Source organism: Corylus avellana, chromosome 7 (genome assembly GCF_965113065.1).
Source record: "Corylus avellana chromosome 7, dhCorAvel1.hap1.2, whole genome shotgun sequence".
In the NCBI taxonomy this organism is placed as follows: domain Eukaryota; kingdom Viridiplantae; phylum Streptophyta; class Magnoliopsida; order Fagales; family Betulaceae; genus Corylus; species Corylus avellana.
In genome coordinates, this window is record NC_142496.1 from 19,003,133 (window position 1) to 19,023,500 (window position 20,368).

Here is a 20,368-nt window from a genome sequence, read left to right on the forward strand (position 1 = left end):
TTCTTCTCTTCTCAACAATTACTGATTTTTGCTTGCCACTCTCTCTCTCTCTCTCTCTCTCTATATATATATATATATATGTTGTGCAAAAACCATTTATGGTAAATAACTCAAAACAATTATAGACAAGAATATCAAAATTTACATGGCTCCCTCAATAAGAGGTACGTCCACAAACGAAAGCAATCACAAAGAAATTTACTAACGAAAGATGGAATACAAATAAGGTTACAACCCATAATATAATTGTCTGAACAAAAGATCAACAGATCAAATCCTAAGTTTAAGCAAAGCTAAAGAAATAACAATCTCGATCATGTCTGCTCAAGTGGTTCCTCCATCAGCCCACATAGAATGTAACCAAATTGGATCCATGTCCTGTTAAGTGTCAAAATATTCATATTTTAGCCCTTAAACTTATATGTGTTAATTCCTTAGTGTTGTTAGTTTGTGCTATTTTACTTCTTTTTTGTATTTTATTTGTTTTATACGTGTTTGGAATGTTTGGAAGAAAAGAAAGCATTCCTGGAAGTATCAGGCTTAAAGGACAAAAGTGGGAAAAAGCTAGAAGATTTGAAACAAGCAAAAGTATTATGGTAGTGCGATCGATCGCAGGTCTCCTGCGATCGAGTGCACTTCCAGAGAGGTCCAGATGTGAAGAGCGAGGCGTGCATTCGTGCGCACAAGAGAAGACTCGATCGCAATGTGATCGAGGGCAGAAGACATACGATCGATCGTAGAGGTGCGATTGAGCGCACACGGGCTACGATCAAGCGCACCCGTGCACTGGAGAATTCCAGAAGTTGTGGCCAGACTTCCTTTGCTTTCCATATTAGGGTTTTTTCTAGTTTTAGTTGCACTAGGAGTAAATGTTGTTCAAATTTATTTAACTCGCAAGTAAACTAAAGCTGAGAATTTAGCTTTAGTTGGGAATTTAGCTCCACATAAAAATAAAATTTAAACCTAAACCTAAACCTAAAGAAAAACTAAACTAAAGCTGTAGAATTTTGCTCTCTAGACTTGTGTATCTTTTCTTGAATGCAAAGAGGTCTATTTATAGGCTTAAGAGAGTCCTAGAAGCCCTAGTAAGCCAAGATAATTTGGAGGTCTGTCTTCGTCCGGATTTGTGTTTTTTATTTTTTATTTTATTTTTTATTGCGGAGTGATTTTGGCATAATAACCGTCCAAATTAGGAAAATCCTATTTCATAATGAACTATAGTATGTTGAGCTATATTTCCAATGCCGCTTGAATCACCTCAATCTAATACTCTAGTGGAAAGTTATGGTCAAAATACTGAGACATGTGTATAATTTAAATTTGAATCAAATCCGAAATTTTATCCAATCTGAAATTTAATCCAATTTAACATTTTCTTGGATTTGGTTAACCACGTCATCTAGGTCTTCTCAAAGTGTGCTTTCTTCCAAACTTTGCATTTTTCCCTTTAAAGCTGTAGTTTTTCTTTAATGACCTATAAAACACTAAAAACACAAAGCTAAAACAAAACATTAGATAATGACACAGCTAAATGATTAACTAATGTAAATAAAGGGGTCCAAATATGTAATATTTGACACTTATCACTAAACCCTATGATTTTACTAGGGTTTCTGGGTTTTCTAGAGTATTCCTAAACCTATAAATAGATCTCTAAATCTTTAGAATAATCATCCATCAATAGACACAATTTTGGGGGAGGAATTTGGAGGCTACTTCTAGGAGTGGTGTTTGGTTCTTTCTTTCCCTTTTCTCTTTAGTTTTATTTTCATTATGTGTAACTAACTTTTAGGAGGGCTAGATTGAAGCCCTAATTATGTTTATTTAATATTTCAATATTGGCGCCTTTGTGATAATCATATTGTGATAACTTGATTAATTCATGTTTTATTGAATTCCTCATATGTGTGTGATTGACCATTATATGCATGTGGTATGTATTAGTTAATTAAATCAATTTGGATGATCGAGTCTTGGGCTTAATAAGAGTAACAAAAGAAATCCACACCAGGTTCTTGGGTTAATTAACATGGGGAACCGAGAGTAGATACCCATGCCTTAGACCTCAAGTGTTTGTCGATTTCCACAGATTTATGCTTTGTTAAAGAACAACTTAGTAAACACCCATGCTAAATCCTTTATGAAAGAAAAGAATTAGAGTAGACACACATGCCTAATTCGTTGCTTAAGGAAATCAATAGCTTAAGGAGTAGACACCCATACCCTTAGGTTGGCAAACATTAGGTATTCATAATATGATTGGATCATTGGCATATTGTTATGTTATCTAAGTATAATTAGTGGTGAATATCAATGCCCTACCTTTTATTTATCTTTTTATCTTTTCATAATATCAATATCGTGACAATTTTTATATTTTAATTAATTATAAATAAAATCAACAATCTCCGTGGGATCGATCTCGTACTTGCTGCACTATACTATTGTTTTGATCTTATGCACTTGGGAGTTAAAACGTACTAAATATTATCTATTAATTAGGTAGTATTTGGCACAATATGTCCTCAAAAATTACTCGAATTAGATCCTGCGCAATCACCCACGTCTACTCCGAAGGCATCTTCGTCTAAGCTATCTAAACCGCCCAATTATTCGTAATGGAGGGGGAAAAACCTAAAATAACGAGGTAAGTCTAAAGACTTATTGAACGTTAACGCATATAATGTCCATGCCAGTTTTTGTAACGAACTCTAATTTTTATAAGGGTTAAATACCAAATACCCCCCTGGGGTTTGGTAACTTTATTTTTACTCCCCTAGGGTTTCATTTTTATCACAGGACCCTCCTAGGGTTTTGATAAAGGACCAAGTTAGTCCATCTGTTAGTTGACCATTAGGACTGACACGTGAACCAATCAGATGTTGACACGTGGCACCTATTTAATTTTTTAAAATTTTTTAAAAAAAATTAAATACAAGCCACGTGTCACCATCTAATTGGTCCACGTGTCAGTCATAACGGTCAACTAATGGTCAACTAACGGATGGACTAAATTGGTCCTTTATCAAAACCCTAGGGGGGTTCTATGATAAAAATGAAACTCGAGGGAGGTAAAAAAAAAGTTACCAAACCCTAGGGGGGTATTTGGTATTTAACCCTTTTTATAAAATATGCAATAGTTTCATCATGACAATTTTCCATAGGTGTGATATAGATATATGATATATGCATATGATATTGAGTAACAGTCATAGTTCAACAGTATGGTCTACCCAAGATATTACTCATTCCCAGCAGGGTTGGCGCTGTCCTGAGGGACCTATAATACAATGTCAGTGCCCTGACCAGTGTACGCTATCGTACATAACAATAGCAGCACGACCGAGTCCGACCTCGGGTGGCCCACATTGCTAATGATGTTCATTCTATAGTGATCGCCCATTAAGGTTGCGCCGGCCACAAAGCAACCATTGGATCCAAGACCCATATAACACACACATTTGACCATAAAGCTAACATATATAGTAAGCCTATGGCCATTATACCGCATATACCGGTGTACCATGTCATATAATGCAATTTATCTTGTCTGTATTTTACATACATGCTTTTTACAAGTCTCACTTTGTTAACATATTTAGCCCAACGTTTTTCTAAAAAATGCTAGAGTTCATGTGCAACAAGTGTAAATTGTGAGAGTTGAAAATATGCATGTTTTGGTACACAAAATAGACGTGTAGTCATAGAAAATAACAGCAAGCATTATGTGAGTTAAAGCTCACCTGGGTTCCCCAAATTTGTGGAAAACCTTCTATTAGTCCTAATTCCACTAAAACAACTCTACCACAAGAACACTGGAGCTGTCGGACTACCAACCAAAATATCGTTTCCTGGAATGCTTCAGACTGTACGTCCGGGCTCAGTGCTGTACGTCCGCTCCGAAGGATTTCAGGTAGAACCTTATTTTGTCCATTCGTCCTCCTATCCTCCCAAATCGATTTCTAAGGCTATCAAAAGGCTTTCTAAGACTACATATTTCAAAATAATGTGTCCATGCAAAACAAAACACGTTAAATCATGATCAACTACTAAACCACCAAGATTAAAGCATAACCTAGCTAGAAACTTAAAACTAATAACTAAGCTAGCAATTAAACAACGTAACAGCTAAGAAACGAGTTAAGCTTAAGGATATTACCTTCTTGAAGCGAAACTTCAAGAACCTCCTCTCTTCTCCACACAAAACACACTCTAACAAAGTTCTGGGAGCCTGTGGACGTAAATGAGCATGTGAGAGTACGGGGACAGGGGGTATTTATAGCAGAGGGTGCTACCAACTTCTTTGAAAAGTAGCGGACGTCCAGTACAATTGGGGCGTACGTTCGGTACTATTTACACAACGGTCCAAAGGTTGTAGTGTACGTCCCGGTATTATCCAATGGTTATCCAAAAAGCAATGTACATCCAGTGGTCCCCCATTGTACATCCTTGTACTTTTTGTAGGTGTATGTATGGTGGTCCCCCCCGCGTATGTCCTCTACTACAGACAAGAGCGTACGTCCATCAACCCTAGCATATGTCCGGTCTGAAAGTCTAAATTTCCAAAATGCCCTTCTAGCGGTCCTTAGTGATCTAAAACCCAAATTAACCCTCTAACTAAGCTACCTAAGCTTAGTTAATTTATTTGGGTCATTCCATTCTCTCCTCCTTAAAAAATTTCGTCATTGAAATTTTTAGATAAAATACCAAAAGAACGGCATTCAAAGAGAAGTAGAATGTTACCTTTTGTCCGTATTATCGTCGATATCGTGCTTAGTAGGTTCCTGAGCTATCTCTTCCCATCCATTAACTGGCACTTCATCATCCATTTTAATTGGACTTAGAACTAATAATAGGTATTTTATCAGACTTCGAGGTTATGGAGCCTCAAGGGGATTTTACGAAGGAGCCTTACGACCCTGATGAGTACAAACTCACACGGATACTTATTGTTACTTTTCCCGCATTGCACGATTATTTTATATATATCAAACATCCATATTTTGTAACTCTCATGAAATACAGTTTGGACAGATGTGAACTTTCTTCTGAGAAAACGTATGTTGATTAACAAGATAATGATGAGACTTGTAAAACTATACATGTAAAAGACGGATAAAATTACCTGCATCATATGACATAGTACACAAATACATGCGGGATAATGGTTATGGGCTTACTATATAGGTTAACTTTATGGTCAAGTGTATGTGTGTTTGTGTGTGTGTAGGCCTTGGATCCAGTGGTTTTCTGATAAGTGCTAAAATATTCATATTTTCAGCCCTTAACTTGCATGTTTTAATCCTTTGGTTTTGGTTAATTAGACCATTTTACTTTCTATTTGTATTTTCTTTGTTTTTTAAGCTTTTAGAAGAAATGAAAGCATTTCTGGAAGATTTACAAGCTTAAAGGGCAAATTGGGAAGACCTAGAAGATATGGTTGAGCTTAGCCAATCATGGTTAAGTTTAATCAAATAGAGGAAATGATCAATTCGGAATTTCTCACATTGAAGTCAAATCGGATTAGATGAAAAATTGGATTCTGAACATGTCTAGGTACTTTGACCATAACTTTCAGCTCAAATATCCGATTGAGGTGATTAAAGCGGCATTGGAAAGCTAACTCAAAATGATACAATTAACTGTGAAATATCATTTTCCCAATTCGGAGCACCACAAGGCCAAAATCACGCTGCAAGACAGGACCGTAATTCTGGGCGAATCCTATTCCGATTTGGCCTTAGGTTTTCTTTATCCTAATTGGACTTGGACTTAAATCTCCCAAATTCCTAGGATTACTAGGGCTTCTAGGACTCTCCTATGCCCTATAAATAGACCTCTAAGCCTCACAATTAAAATCATCCTTGGAACATCCTTGGAGACAATTAGAAGGAGACAACTTTGGGGAGATGATTGGAGGCTACTTCTAGGAGCGGTTTTTGGTTCTTTCTTTCCCTTCTCTTTTCTTTTTATTTTAATTATGTGTAACTAACTCTTAAGGAGGGCTAGATTGAAGCCTTAATTATGCTTATTTAATATTTCAATATTGGCGCCTTTGTGATGATCATGTTGTGATATTTAACTTGATTAATTCATGTTTTCATGAATTCCTCATATGTATGTGACTGGCCATTATATGCATGTGGTATGGACTAGTTAGTTAAATCAATTTGGATGGCCGAGTCCTGAGTTTAACATAAGTAACAAAAGTAATCCACACCGGGTTCTTGGGTTAATCAACGTGGGAAACCGGGAGTATATGCCATGCCCTAGGCCTCATGTGTTTGTCGATTTTCATAGAACATATGCCTTCCTAAAGAACAACTTAGTATAAATCATGCTAAATCCCTTAGGAAAGAAAAGAGTTAGAGTATACGCCAAGCCTAACTCGTTGCTTAGGGAAATCTATAACCTTAGGAGTATACGCCATGCCCTAAGGTTGACAAACATTAGATATGCATAACATGATCAAAGCACTGGCATATTCTTATATTATCTAAGTATGATTAGTGGTGGACATCAAAGCCCTACCTTTACCTTTTCATTTGTCTTTAGATCTTTTTATTTTTTTTTCACAATATCAATTCCATGACAAGTTGATATTTTAATTAATTCAAAACAAAATCACAATCCTCGTGGGATCAATCTCGTACTTGCTGCACTATACTATTGTTTTGATTTTGTGCACTTGCGAGTTAAAACGTACTAAATATTATCTATTAATTTAGGTAGTATTTGACACAACATTTTCGTGACCGGCGCAGTCATTGCCAAATGGTTGGTTATTACAAGACGTACATCACTAGTAGTGTAGGCCAACCGAGGTCGAATTCGATCGGGCTGCTAGTGGTGGATGGTAGCGTACAATGGTCGGGGCACCAGCATTGTATTACAGGTCCCTCAGGATAACGCCAACCTTGTTGAAAAGGGGTAATATCTCGGGTAGACCATAATGTTGAACTATGACATGATTATCATATTACAGCATATATTATATCTATATTACATTTTTGATAAACTATCAACTCATAATGCTGCATGTACTTTATAAACAACTGAGTTCACCATTTAATGATGGATACGTCATGTGCATTTATACTCATTAAGTCGTCGAACTTACCCTTGTATTCTTTCCCTTTTTTTCTCCATATGTAAAACTATGTTGTTATAAATAGTTTAACAGAAGATGGATACCACGAAGCATCCGGTTATAGTGGAGGACTTGATCCCGTGACACTTGAGGACTTATTGCGAGATTAGGCGGGTGCTCATGGTAACTAGTACTTTTTAGTTATGGTGAAAACTTAAGAGCTTTAATGTATGCTTGCATATTAAGTATAGAATGGAACCCTTGGAAAGATGACTTGTATAGTGTGATTTCAGCTACTTTGATGATCCGGTAGATGCTTTGGTTGTAATGAATAATGTTTATAGAATCTTAATGTTTTTGCTGCTTATTATCCTCTTTTTGAGGTGTAGAGATTCCTGAGTCTTGTCTCGCAAAGGGTAAGGCTGGGAGACGAACCGTGGAGTTAATTACCAGATAATTAATTTATAGGGCGTTACAGTTGGTGAGGACACCCTAACTATGGGTATGTTGCACTTCCTTTAAATTTATTGAATTACACACAGTATAGGTGCCATCATTTATTATTCAATCTCACATTTCATATATTTCATATACCTTTTTACAAATAACTGCATAAACATTATCTCTATATCTGGCTAGAAGTGGCCATGAGCAAAAGAAGCCAAATATGGAGGGTGATGGGCAATGCCAGCCCAGAAATAAGAAGGTTGTCGAACCTCTAGAATATCAAATCATTTCATCCTCACACAACCCTGACGTGCAACTACTCCTGAATAGAGTTGAAGACATTTTAGCAGAGTTCAAAGGATAGACACACAATCACAAGATCCATTTAATTGCAAGAAGTCATCCAAGGTGGGGGAAGTAGCTTGGAAAGGCTTGACGCATATACAATGACAAATTCAAGATTATACCCTTGAGGACAAGGACCACTTTTTGGAAAGGTCAAGCACATATGTAACAACTTCTAAATTATACCCTTAGGACAAAGCTCAATTTTAAGGGGGGGGGGGGGGGGGGGGGGGGGGAGGGAATGTTAGGGGTGCTTTTGAGTTTAATAGTTTTACTTGTTTTGTCATAGTATTAGGTCTCGGTTGGTACACATAATGATTATTCTATTAGAAAAATGAATAGCTTTTTTTTTTTCTTTTTTTTTTTTTTTTTTGACATGTCACACAAAAAGGGGGAAAGAGATTCGAATTAGAGACCTCCACTTTATAAGAAGTGCTCCCCAGCCGATTGAGCTACCCCTTTGGCACAAAAATGAATAGCTATTACAAGGAATGAAAGGAAATAGAATGTAATAACTATTCTTATTCCTTTGTTTGGTGACAACACATATACTCTCATTGAAATTGTACTAAAATTACTAAAATACCTGAAATATAATAATAATAATAATAATAATAATTAAAAAAACCTGGAAAAAAAAATTGGTGGCTAACCATCCGACTAAGGCGTTGTTTGGCAACCAACGTTGCCAAACCCAACACAACACAGCACTGTTTACCGTCAGAGGGAAAGCAGACCTCGTTTGCAGGGTTGCGGTACAAGGCTCCAGGAAATAAAGTCTTCGACACGCCATCTCCTGGTAGAATGACAAAAACACCCACTGTCCAAAATTACCAAAATGCCACCCATCGGTGTTTTCTTCTATTATTTCTCCAAAATCCCTCTATCTCATCCCTGCTTAACAAAAAAAATCTGTGAAGCTGTGTTTAGAGTTTGGTGACCTTCCAGCCAAGATAGGAAAAACTACCACGTAGTCCAAAAAAATCAAAAGCCAGTTATGCCTTAGGAGAGCTCCAGACAATCACTTCGGGCATCTCCCCGGCCTATATGGAAGAGCAAGGTTGGCTTAAAACTTCTTCCTCAAATTTTTTGCTTTTAATAGCATTTGCTCTTCTCTGTTCTTATAATGAATAAGATGGTTAAGATTTACAAAACTAGGCATTTTTCAGATGTTCTCTTTTCGATTAATTATAATCTTTTGAATGAGGCTACCTTCATATTTAATCAAAGGGTAAAACCAAATCAATTTGAACGCTTGTGTGGGGAGAAGTTTCTGAGGAAGAGGCTTGTGTGAAAAGAGGGAAAAAGTTGGGCACAGATTTTAGTTGGCAAAACGTAAGAACAATACAGGAATTTCACTTGACCCATTTTTTCAAACTCGGTTCTCTTTTTTCCCTGCAGCCCGTTATGTCAAGGCTCCGTACTTGATGCATCTCATCACCCCATGCTTTTCCTTTGATGAAAAACAATGCCGTGTTGCATTGGGTTTGGCAATGTTGATTGCCAAACAACGCCTAAATAACCGCTATATAGCAAAGACGGTTAGCCAATTTTACTAATCGCATTTTCACCCCTAGACAAAAGATTTTTTGTGAAAGGGAAGGAATGTTATCAATGTGCACAATTTCTTTTCAAATAATGTAATCTCTTAGAAGAAAGTTAGGGAGTATCTTTCCTTTCAAATAACCTAATTTCGTAGGATAAAATTAGGAATATTTTTCGTAATAACTTTTACAACTTGTAAAGGGTTTTCAATAAAATTCAAGGTTTATTAAATAAAAGGCATCACAGATGGAAAATAAATAAGTTGGTCTTTTAATTTTATTTGGATCTTATTAGTTAATTGGGTTACTTATATTTAGATGGATGTTTTATCTATATTTTCAAAGTTATTGTAATGGGCTTGGCCCAAATTCATCTAATCTAGACTTAGTGATATTTAATAATTAGATAATGGGCTTAGCCCAAAGTCAGTCAAATTAGGGTTAGGGTATATTTTACAAAGTCTATTTAAATGCCCTCTGTACTCCTATGAAGATCAAATTAGGGTTAGGGTATATTTTTTGGCATACCCCAGGGGCCTATATGTTTATTTTGATACCACTGAGAGTTAATTACAAATCAGGTAAACCATAGGGATTGATTTTACCTTTTTTCCTAGAATAATTAGTGATTTATCGTTCTAGAGTTGGTTCAAATCTAGTTTCATAGTTTTACCTAGTGTAGCAAGTTGTGGGATATAAGAGATGACACCAATATATCTTATATATTTCCTAGCCAAATAGAAAATCAATGGTTTTATGGATCAGGAAAAAGAAAATCAATGGTTTTTTAAGCTCAATTTCCAAAAAAAGAACTTTACAAACTTAAGACTCGATTTGCATTTTGAATAATACGTCGATTGCATCCCACCTATAAATATTATTAATTCCAAAAAAATATTGGAAAGGTTAATTGAGTTTGATGGTAGAATATACAGAGAGAGGGGTGACCACTCCCTTTGGCCATTTGAGGGTAACTAGGTGTTCAAACGGTTATAACCGTCGGTTATTGGCTATAACCGCTAACCGCATGAAGAGGCTACTGGAAAACCTAGAAATGTTAGTCCTCTTGAAGCGGTTGAAGGTGTTGTTGGAAAGAAAAGAAAAGTAGATGAATCTGATGATACCAGCAATAAATTCAGAAAATGTGATTATGTGGCAACGAGCAAGAGTGAAACTTTAGCAAGGGAAACTAAAGCAGAGGAAGGAGCAAGTGTCCAACCCTCGAAATACTCATTAACAGCTTTTCAGGAACAAGTGATCAGAGCTTGCTCTAGTTTATTCAATCACGATGGTGAAGAGAACCTTACTGCACCATTCTCCACGGCAGCTTCTGCATCTGCTATCCTACAAAAGCCAGTTATCAAGTTCAATTTCACATCTTTGGTGCAAGTAAACAGCTAAAGCACTTGAAGGAGATGCTGCTCTCGTTTGTGTACAAAATTGTTTCAAGTGTAGATTCTACATCATTTTTTGTTTGTGGAGTGGCTTGATTGTTGTAGGAAAGAATGGAACTTGCAACACAAGCTTCTTGTATTTACATTTCTTCACTCCATGACAATTATTTGTATTAGATTTATCATCAATGACAGAATTCAGTTTATTAATTTAGACCATAGATTTTACTGTTATATCTTTCTTTCTCTCACTTTTCTGCTTTTCAACCATTAAGAATGATGCCATTGGTTAAGGTCTTAATTGGGCTGTAGTTTTGGCTAATATGTGCTTAGATTGTGCTGCTTTACAGTCCTTTATTGTGTTCTTTTCATCAACAAATTGATCCGAGATGTCTGCTTTGTGACCATCTTGCAACAATGTCACATATCTCATGAATTCATGTTAATTATGCTACAGCAACCACAGCTTTGAACATTTATTGGCCTAAATTTTAAGCATTTACAAAATCAAATTGTGCTGCAGCAAACACGTATTTGAACAGTGCTCTTTTTTGTGTGAGTGTGTTTGCATAAGACAAAGGAATAGAGAGGAGGAAAAAAACAGTTTTGAAAAGAACAAGAAAGTAAAGGAACAGTTTTGAGAAGAGCTAAAGTGGGAGTAAATTTGATCCACTTGTAATAGAACTTAGACTTTCATGAGAAAATAGAGGAAAATTGCTCGGTGGAAAAAAATACAGAGAATTAGAAAGAGCCATTAGGAACCATTGTTGCATTGTTATATTATGTTCTTTCATGGTATGCAAGCATATGTAGCCATTCTTTCTGTAGGTGTGTTATGGCCTTTTTGCTTAATGTTCAATATCAATTGCCTGGCTTATCCAGCTGTGAAAAGATTTTCTGATAGAAAGATGTATTTTGTCTCCATTTGCTTTTGAAGTAAAGTCTATATTGGACCTGTCATTAGTTTTGAGTATGAATTGTTAGTGCATAATCCATATTTGGCTTGAAAGAATCCTACATAGCATTTGTAAATTCAGGTCACCAAATCAGCTGCCTTTTTGGATTCAGGTGCATGGCAATGGAAAATAGTCATCTTTACTTATTTTTCCGTTTGGGTTAATTAGGCATAAATTGAGAATGTCTCATGCTCTCTAAAGAAGAATTTAGAGTGTACATTCTCTCATCCACATTTGACTTGTCAAAATTGTAAGCATATACTAATTTTAAATGTGCTGCAGCAGTCATATGTGCATGCTATGACTCAATTGTTATATTATGTGTTGCAGCAGTCATGTTTTGAGAAGGCAGACTATGACTCATGCTAATGTTGTTATTTAGGGATCAAGTTCTAGTTCCCTATTGTGCAACTTTTAGGTGGTTTACATTTCATTGTTTCAAATTAGAATTTTGTGTACAGTGAGATCATCCTCACCTCCCACTTCTACAGAACCATCAATTGCACCTCACCCTAAGTCATATATGGAGGTAATAAGTAATTAACCTAACCTTTCCAACATTGAGAAATCCTCATGAAGATGTAATGTTTAGTGCATGACTGTATTCTTGAGTGCAATCTAACTATATATTTAAACCAGTTTGTTATTTTTTATCTAAAATTTCAAAACAAATGGTGTTATTGTAGATAAAAAAGTAAAAAATAGAACAGAAGAGCAAAACATATGAGGTTGAAATTACTATCAAATTATCATTCATGTAAATATCACTCAATTCAATCAGTGATTGCTTAGTTACCATATGATTTAAGAGCAAGGGGAGATCGATTGGGTCTTTGTCTCATGTTTGATGTTAGTTTTTATTCCGCTTTTAGTGCATAATGCCTATTTGCCTTGAAGAAGGGTTTGTGTTGTTGTGAGTATTCTGGCTAGTAACGGGATTGAAGTCATAAAACCATTCACGCCCACACCCACTCTTCACAGCCCCCCTAAGCCATCAGACCAACTCAACAACAATTTTCTCATGCTCGGGAACTTCTCTACCAACTTGCCTCCTCCGACCGCAGCTTCATCCCCAGACTCATCCACCCTGGCAATGTTACTTCTGCTGCTGCTGTTGCGTACCCACCTCGCCCTCTCGTCTCCTACTCCCAACCTGATGGTCTCAGCCATCCTGTCCATGACATTTGGCCTCCCTGTCCCCACCACCACCACTTGCATCCTGCTCAGCTTGGTTGGTGGTTATTTGCAGTTCCATCGGGATGGTATTTTTGGGGAAGGAGCATTGTGTTGGGGAAGAGAAACCTCAAAACTCACCGTTTTGGCACTAGCCAAAACGATGAATTTTGAGTGGACACGTAGGATCAAAATTTTGATTGATATGGCATATTGTAAAACGGACCATTTCAATGAGACTAACGGTTGTTAACCATTTTGAAAAAAAAATCTAATGGTAGGCATTTTATTGGCATTTCGATTAACCTAGGGGGTAAAAAAAAACTTAGGGATTTTTTAGTTTTGGCGGGTTGACTCAGGGACTTATAATATATTTACCCTAATAATAATAATAATTAAAAAAACCTAGAAAAAAATATTGGTGGCTAACCATCCGCAAGGTGGTTATTAAGGCGTTGTTTGGCAACCAACGTTGCCAAACCCAACGTAATACGGCACTGTTTGCCATCAGAGGGAAAGTAGACCTCGTCTGTAGGGTTACGGCACAAGGCTCCAGAAAATAAAGTCTTCAACAAGCCATCTCCTGGTAGAATGACAAAAACGCCCATTGTCTGAAATAACCAAAATGCCACCTATCGGTTTTTCCTTCTATTATTCCTCCAGAATCCCTCTATCTTGTCCCTGCTTAACAAAAAAAACCTGCGAAGTTGTGTTTAGAGTTTGGTGACCTCCCAGCCAAGACAAAAAACTATCACGTAGTCCAAAAAAATCAAAAGCCAGTTATGTCTCACGAGAGCTCCAAACAGTCACTTCGGACATCTCCCCAGCCTATATGGAAGAGCAAGGTTGGCTTAAAACTTCTTCCTCAAATTTTTGCTTTTAATAGCATTTGCTCTTCTCTGTTCTTATAGTGAATAAGATGGTTAAGATCTACAAAACTAGGCATTTTTCAAAAGTTCTCTTTTTGATTAATTATAATCTTTTGAATGAGACTACCTTCATATTTAATCAAATGGTAAAACCAAATCAATTTGAATGCTTGTGCGGGGAGAAGTTTTTGAGGAAGAGGCTTATGGGGAAAAAGTTGGGCGCTGATTTTAGTTGGCAAAATGTAAGGACAGTATAGGAATTTCACTTAACCCATTTTTTCAAACTCGGCTCTCCATTTTCCCTGCAGCCCGTTATGTCAAGGCTTCGTACTTGATGCATCTCGTCAACCCATGCTTTCCCTCTGACGGCAAACAGTGTCGTGTTGCGTTGGGTTTGGCAACGTTGGTTGCCAAACAACGCCTAAATAACCGCTAACTATAGCAGAGATAGTTAGCCAATTTTACTAACTACATTTTCACCCCTAGACAAAAGGTTTTTTATGAAAAGGAAGGAAAGTTATCAACGTGTACAATTTCTTTTCAAATAATGTAATCTCTCATAAGAAAATTATGGAGTATCTTCCCTTCTAAATAACCTAATTTCTTAGGATAAAATGAGGAATATTTTTCATAATAACTTTTCAACTTGTAAAGGGTTTTTGATAAAATTCAAAGGTTTATTAAATAAGAGGCATCGCAGAAGGAAAAATAAATAAGTCGGTCTTTTAATTTTATTTGGATCTTATTAGTTAATTAGGTTATTTATATTTAGATGGATGTTTTATCTATATTTTAAGAGTTATTGTAATGGGCTTGGCCCAAATTCATCTAATCTAGACCTAGTGATATTTAATAATTAGATAATGGGTTTAGCCCAAAGTCAGTCAAATTAAGATTAGGGTTTATTTTACAAAGTTTATTTAAATGCTCTCTGTACTCCTATGAAGATTAGATTATGATTAATGAAAAAGATGTTTTCTTGGAGGCATGCTTGTTCTCTTCTTCTTGGTAGTGAGACTCTATCAAAACCTCATTGTTGACCGATGAGACTTTAATCAACGTGGTTTATTTTATTTTTTGTTATTTTTATCTATTTTCTATTGTTCTCCTTCCAGCTTCCGTCATGTGTCACGTATAATTTCTCCAGCATATTTTATCTTGTATAAAAATTTAGGAGGCCTTAGCTCCCTTGAAATGGCCAATCTATTTTCTATTTAATTTTCTCATAATCATAAGTCCTCTACCTTCTAATACCACTTGGTTCATTACATGGCAAAGTACATGAATGGGCAAAATGCAAATCCTTGCTTTTAGTTGGGTCCTTTCATCCCAATCCACATGTCTTAGTTGTTCTTTCGTCAAGTTGTCAGGTTACATTATCTACTTGCCACATTGGAGCAATTTAATATTGTTTCATTCACTGTGGAGGCATGGTTGCTTCTCATTACACAATCTTAAATACTCTCTGGCGTAGCAGCATGAAAAATTATATTTGATTAATCTTTGTTAAATAAAAGAAAGAAAAAGATCTAATATATAGTTGGTTGGGAGTGTATCAACATTGTTGGATAGGAAGATAATATCTAACATTTTTCTATATATATATATATATATATATATAGTAATACTCGGAATTATATTTTTATCCCATAATATTGACGTGTGATTTTTAAAAAAAAAAGGGTAAAGTCCATTTAACCCTCTCAAACTATCAATTGCGACAATTTACCCCTTAAACTACCAAAACAATGACAATGTACCCCCACTTTTTAAAAAATGATAAAATTACCCTTACTAAAATAAAAATAAAAATACTAAATTTTAAATTTTTTTTTTTCCATTTTTAAGGGTATTTTTGTCTTATTGAAATTCTATATGGATAATTTCGTCATTTTGCTAGCATTGGGGGGTACATTGTCATTGTTTTGGTAGTTTGAAGAGTAAATTGTCTTAATTAATAGTTTTGGGGTAAATTGTCATTAGGGTGGTAGTTTGAGGGGTTAAGTGGTTACCTAAAAAAAAAACAGTTGGTTAAAATTACCATGTTAACATCATTAAATATGTTGAGAATAAATTCACACTACATGCCCATCAAATTCTGGGCCCAATGGCCAAGTTTAGGCCCACGAAGATATTAATTAATAAGCAATGCCTATTAATTAAATAGACAGATATATTCCAATTAGGATAATATTAGAATAAAGACGTCATACTTATCTCTACAAGATGACTATTCAAGATTATCTCTACATGATATCGGTTGAATGTTTATCTCTACATGATAGCTGTTGAGTTCTATCTCAACTCTGGACTCTCAAACCAATTCAAATAAGAAGATCCAGTTCAAGTCTACTTCAGCTCCCCAAGCCTTTAAATAGGCCCGTACACAAGGTACTAAAACATCTTGAATCCTGAAATATCCACACACATATTATTGAGCATATTGAATTATTGTGCGCCGAAACTTTCTGACTTTGGCATCGGAGTGTCCCTGGTAATATTGCCTTTTTTGTAGTGATTTGGAGCGCATGACGACTATTGAAGATCCCAAAAAAAGCGCATCTACTGTGTTGAAAACTGTTCTAACAATTGGCGCCGTATGTGGCAATGATTAGTTCGTTTCTCATAAAAAAAATTAAAAAAAAAAAAAAAATTCATCACGGTGCGAGCACGCATTCCGGCAGCAACCAACCGGAAGAATTCGCCGATTTGCTTCGGCCATAGCAGATCTGCACAGTGCGGTGTCCAAAAAATATATATATTTATATCTTCTGCTTTTGGCCAATACAAACCTGGACCTATGGCTTCCCAAACGGAACCTAACTCCCACCCAGGTTCTCAAACATAACCTAGTTCTAATCCTATCATTCTCTCTTTCCCCTGGGTTACTCTACCCTTTTCCCAATATCTGTTTTCTTCTGAAGATCGTTCCAGAACCCCTGGGCAATTGGCCCATAATTATTTTCCTGCTCATTTTCATTGGATTCCTAAACATCCTTTGAAAGATTTGTCATTTTTCACTGATATATTGATCCAAACCAAATCTGTCAAGTTTAGGCCTATTCCCAAAAGAGACAATCCCTAAACGATTGTTGGGACCATTGCCTATATTGTCAAATTCATCTCTGTCGAAGAATGAGGTTCTCACCCCTCTCAGCTTCTTCCTTCTTCAAATTCCCAAATTCCCTATTCCTATTATGATTATGTCAATGCCTGGTTTCGTTTCATGAAAATTTGGAGGAAAGTAGGAGACGGCAATATCTCCGGGAGATTTAGAAGAAGCAGAACGATTAAGTTCGACAAAGAACAAGTTCTGGTAGTAAGGGAGAATCACGTAGTCAGATTTAAAGACAAACGTTTTATCATGTCTTATGAAGGGATTTTTGGGTTTATCAGAAAAGGGATTATAGAAGGAGGCAAGTGTACTTGAGTACGTCATTTGGGAATCATAAGAAGGAGCAAAGGGAGCAAATCTGTTGGTTATGGCAACAGATGAAATGGGCAGGGAAGAAGCAAGGGAGGAGGATTCTGACTCTATAGTCAGAGCTTTAGAAACAGTTTTCTCTTTATCTTTTTTGCTAGCCATGGTGGCACTGCAAAAATTCAAAAGGAAAATAATTAAAATCAAAAAGGTGAAAACCTTTATAAAATATATGCAGAATAACGTCAAAATTATTCTTTGTAAAACAGAAATAATAATATGCGCCATATGACAGGGATAGGTATGATCAAAGTATTCTAGGTAAACACGACCGTTAGGGGGGTGTTTAGACAAGACAACACTCTGATGGTAATAGGGTCCTCATCCGTTTCTAGATCTAAGGACTGTCTAAATTTAATATCCAACCTATTAACATCAATTTCAAATTTTGACGCAAAATGTATATGAATATTAACATCAAATTTAACAGTTGAAACACCAATTTTGTTGACAGAAAATGGATAAAGTAAAGCAAGAAAAGGCATACCAAGAATTACCCTTTCATCCATGTTTTTGACAAGCACAATAGGAATATGAAAATGAATATTATCAAAACAGACATATGCATTTTTTAATTCAAAATCAATATGCAATTTGCTTCCACTGGCTGAATGCAACCATTGTGTGGATTTTTCAAAATATTTGCTGGGAATGAAACCTTCTTGAATGCAATTCAAGTCAGAACCGGAATCAATCAAAGCAAAAACATCAAAAGAATAATCAGGAGAAATGGTAATTCTGACATTTGAATACCATCTCGGAGGGACAAATTTCCTGATCATACTGACAATCTTAATCTCATTGGACAAAGATTTATGACAGTATTCTTCATCATCATGCTCAGAAGTTATTTCGTTATCAGAAATACTTCCAGGAAAAATTTGTTTAAGATTTAAAAGCAAAAGCTTTTGTTGTAAATCATTGTTTTCATGATTGACATTTTGCAAAGCAATTTGCAAGTTGACAATATCTTTCTTGATGTTACTAATCTCATGCTGCAAATCTGAGATAGTAACTACCTTGGTTTTTTGTTTTGAAAACCGTTTCAAGGTATCTTCAAGAGAAATAGTGCCGACAGGTTTTTCAACAACATCTTTGGTCATGAGTTTCTTAAGTTTTTTAAGATACTCTTCTTTCAAATCAGGGTTTTCAATTTTTGAAATCAAGGTAAGAAGCAAATCTTCTTGTTCTTCTGATTTCGTTAAGACAGCAGGTTTTTGAATTGCAGCAGGCATCAGTGCAACCAATTTGAAAACAGTTTTCAGAAATTTCTGAGGCAGATCGATATTCTGAATCAGATGATTCAAGAAGATCATTCTCAGAAGAATAGTCTGAAAAGGCATTGTTTTGAAAGATTCTAAAGATTTTTTGCTTTTCATCGTCATTGATGTTTAAAGCATTAATTTCTTTTTTAATCTTTTTGGGAGGTTTTGGGCACTTGTCAGCATAGTGTCCTGTTTCTCCACAATTGAAACATCTATTTTTTGAAAAATATTTTTCAAATTTAGATTCTTTACTCCGTTTAGGAGGAGGTTTAGAAAATTTAGGTTTATTAAATTTTATTTTCTTGTTATTATTGTAATATGGAGGGGATGATTTCATGAGAGCTTTAGATTTTTTCCTATGCATTTTGGATGGAGCCATAGGAGGTAATCCAAACTGTTCACAAAAATTTCCCATTTCATACTTAGCTTTCTTGGCGTTTTTAAGCTGCTGTCTGATCATCTTTTGACCGATGCACATCTTAATGCCAAGTTTTTTGACAGTTGAAAACAAATCACCATAAGTTAAGTTTTCAAAATCGATGAGACCAGTGTCAGTACTGATCAATTCATCTTTGACTTTGTGAACAGATAATGAAGGCAATCTGTCAATGAACTTTTCTTTCCAATAAGGTTTTTGACTATCAGGTCTAACCATGACACGAGAAAGAAAAACATCTTGATACCATCTATAGTCAGACATAATAGGGCATCGAAGATTGTTCCAATAATCAGAAATTCAGGAAGTGATATTGGAAGGAGTTCCGACAAAATGTTTGATAATTGTATAGATCAGGGAGTTAACACCATCAGGTTCACCCATGCCAATTTTCTCATCGAAAATGGGTAGTCCTTCTTCATCACTCTTTACTGCTTTCCTGATCTGATCTCTTCGATCTTCAGTGAGATAATTATCCCACCAATTTCTAAGAGTACCAGAAAACCCAGTAGCAAGTAAATCCACAATATCAGCTTGGCTTTTATTGTGATTCGTGAGATAGGCATTAGTAACCATGGACATATGATTCATCTTATTGAGCAGTTCTTGCTAAGACAAACCATCAATATTCCACTCATACAATTTATCAGCAGACGCAGAGAATTGGGATTGGAGAAACCTTTCCTCGAATTGTAAATCAGGAGGAGTCGGTTTGGAATAAAAATTCTTTGTAAGATTGAAGGGTTTAGATCCGTCATAGATCCTTTGGAGTTTTGGCTCCATTTCAATCTTTCCAAAGTTTTGTTCAAGAATTATGATGTCAGAATCAGTGGATTCTTGAGAAGAAGTTTTAGAATCAGAAGAAGAAACTTTTTTGATAACAAAATTTTGTCCAGAAGAACTGGTATGAGCAGTAGTCAATTCAGAAAGCAATTTGTTGACTTTCTCAAGGTTCATTTGAGAAGTTGTTTTCAAACCAGAAGGTTTTGACAAATCAGGAAGAGAAATTAGGGGTTTTTCAATCTTTGGAGGAGCTGAGGAAACTTTTGGATCAGAAGAGAGATAGGGGAGTTTCTCTTCGATACGGTCCAATTGTTGTCCTAAAATATGCAAAGATTGAGCACAAAAATTATTTTGTTCGATAATTCTCCTATCGTTATTAATAGGATCCTTATCATGAGTTTTGAAAGGGGAACATTTGACAACCATTTTGTTGACATCAAGAAGAGTATTTTCAAGAGGAGGATGAGAAGATTTGATGACAGATTTATCTTCTTTGACAAAATTCTTTTTGACGACATTCATAACATTATCGACAGGAAAATGTTTTTGAAGATAATCAAAAAATAAAATATGTTTTTGGGACTC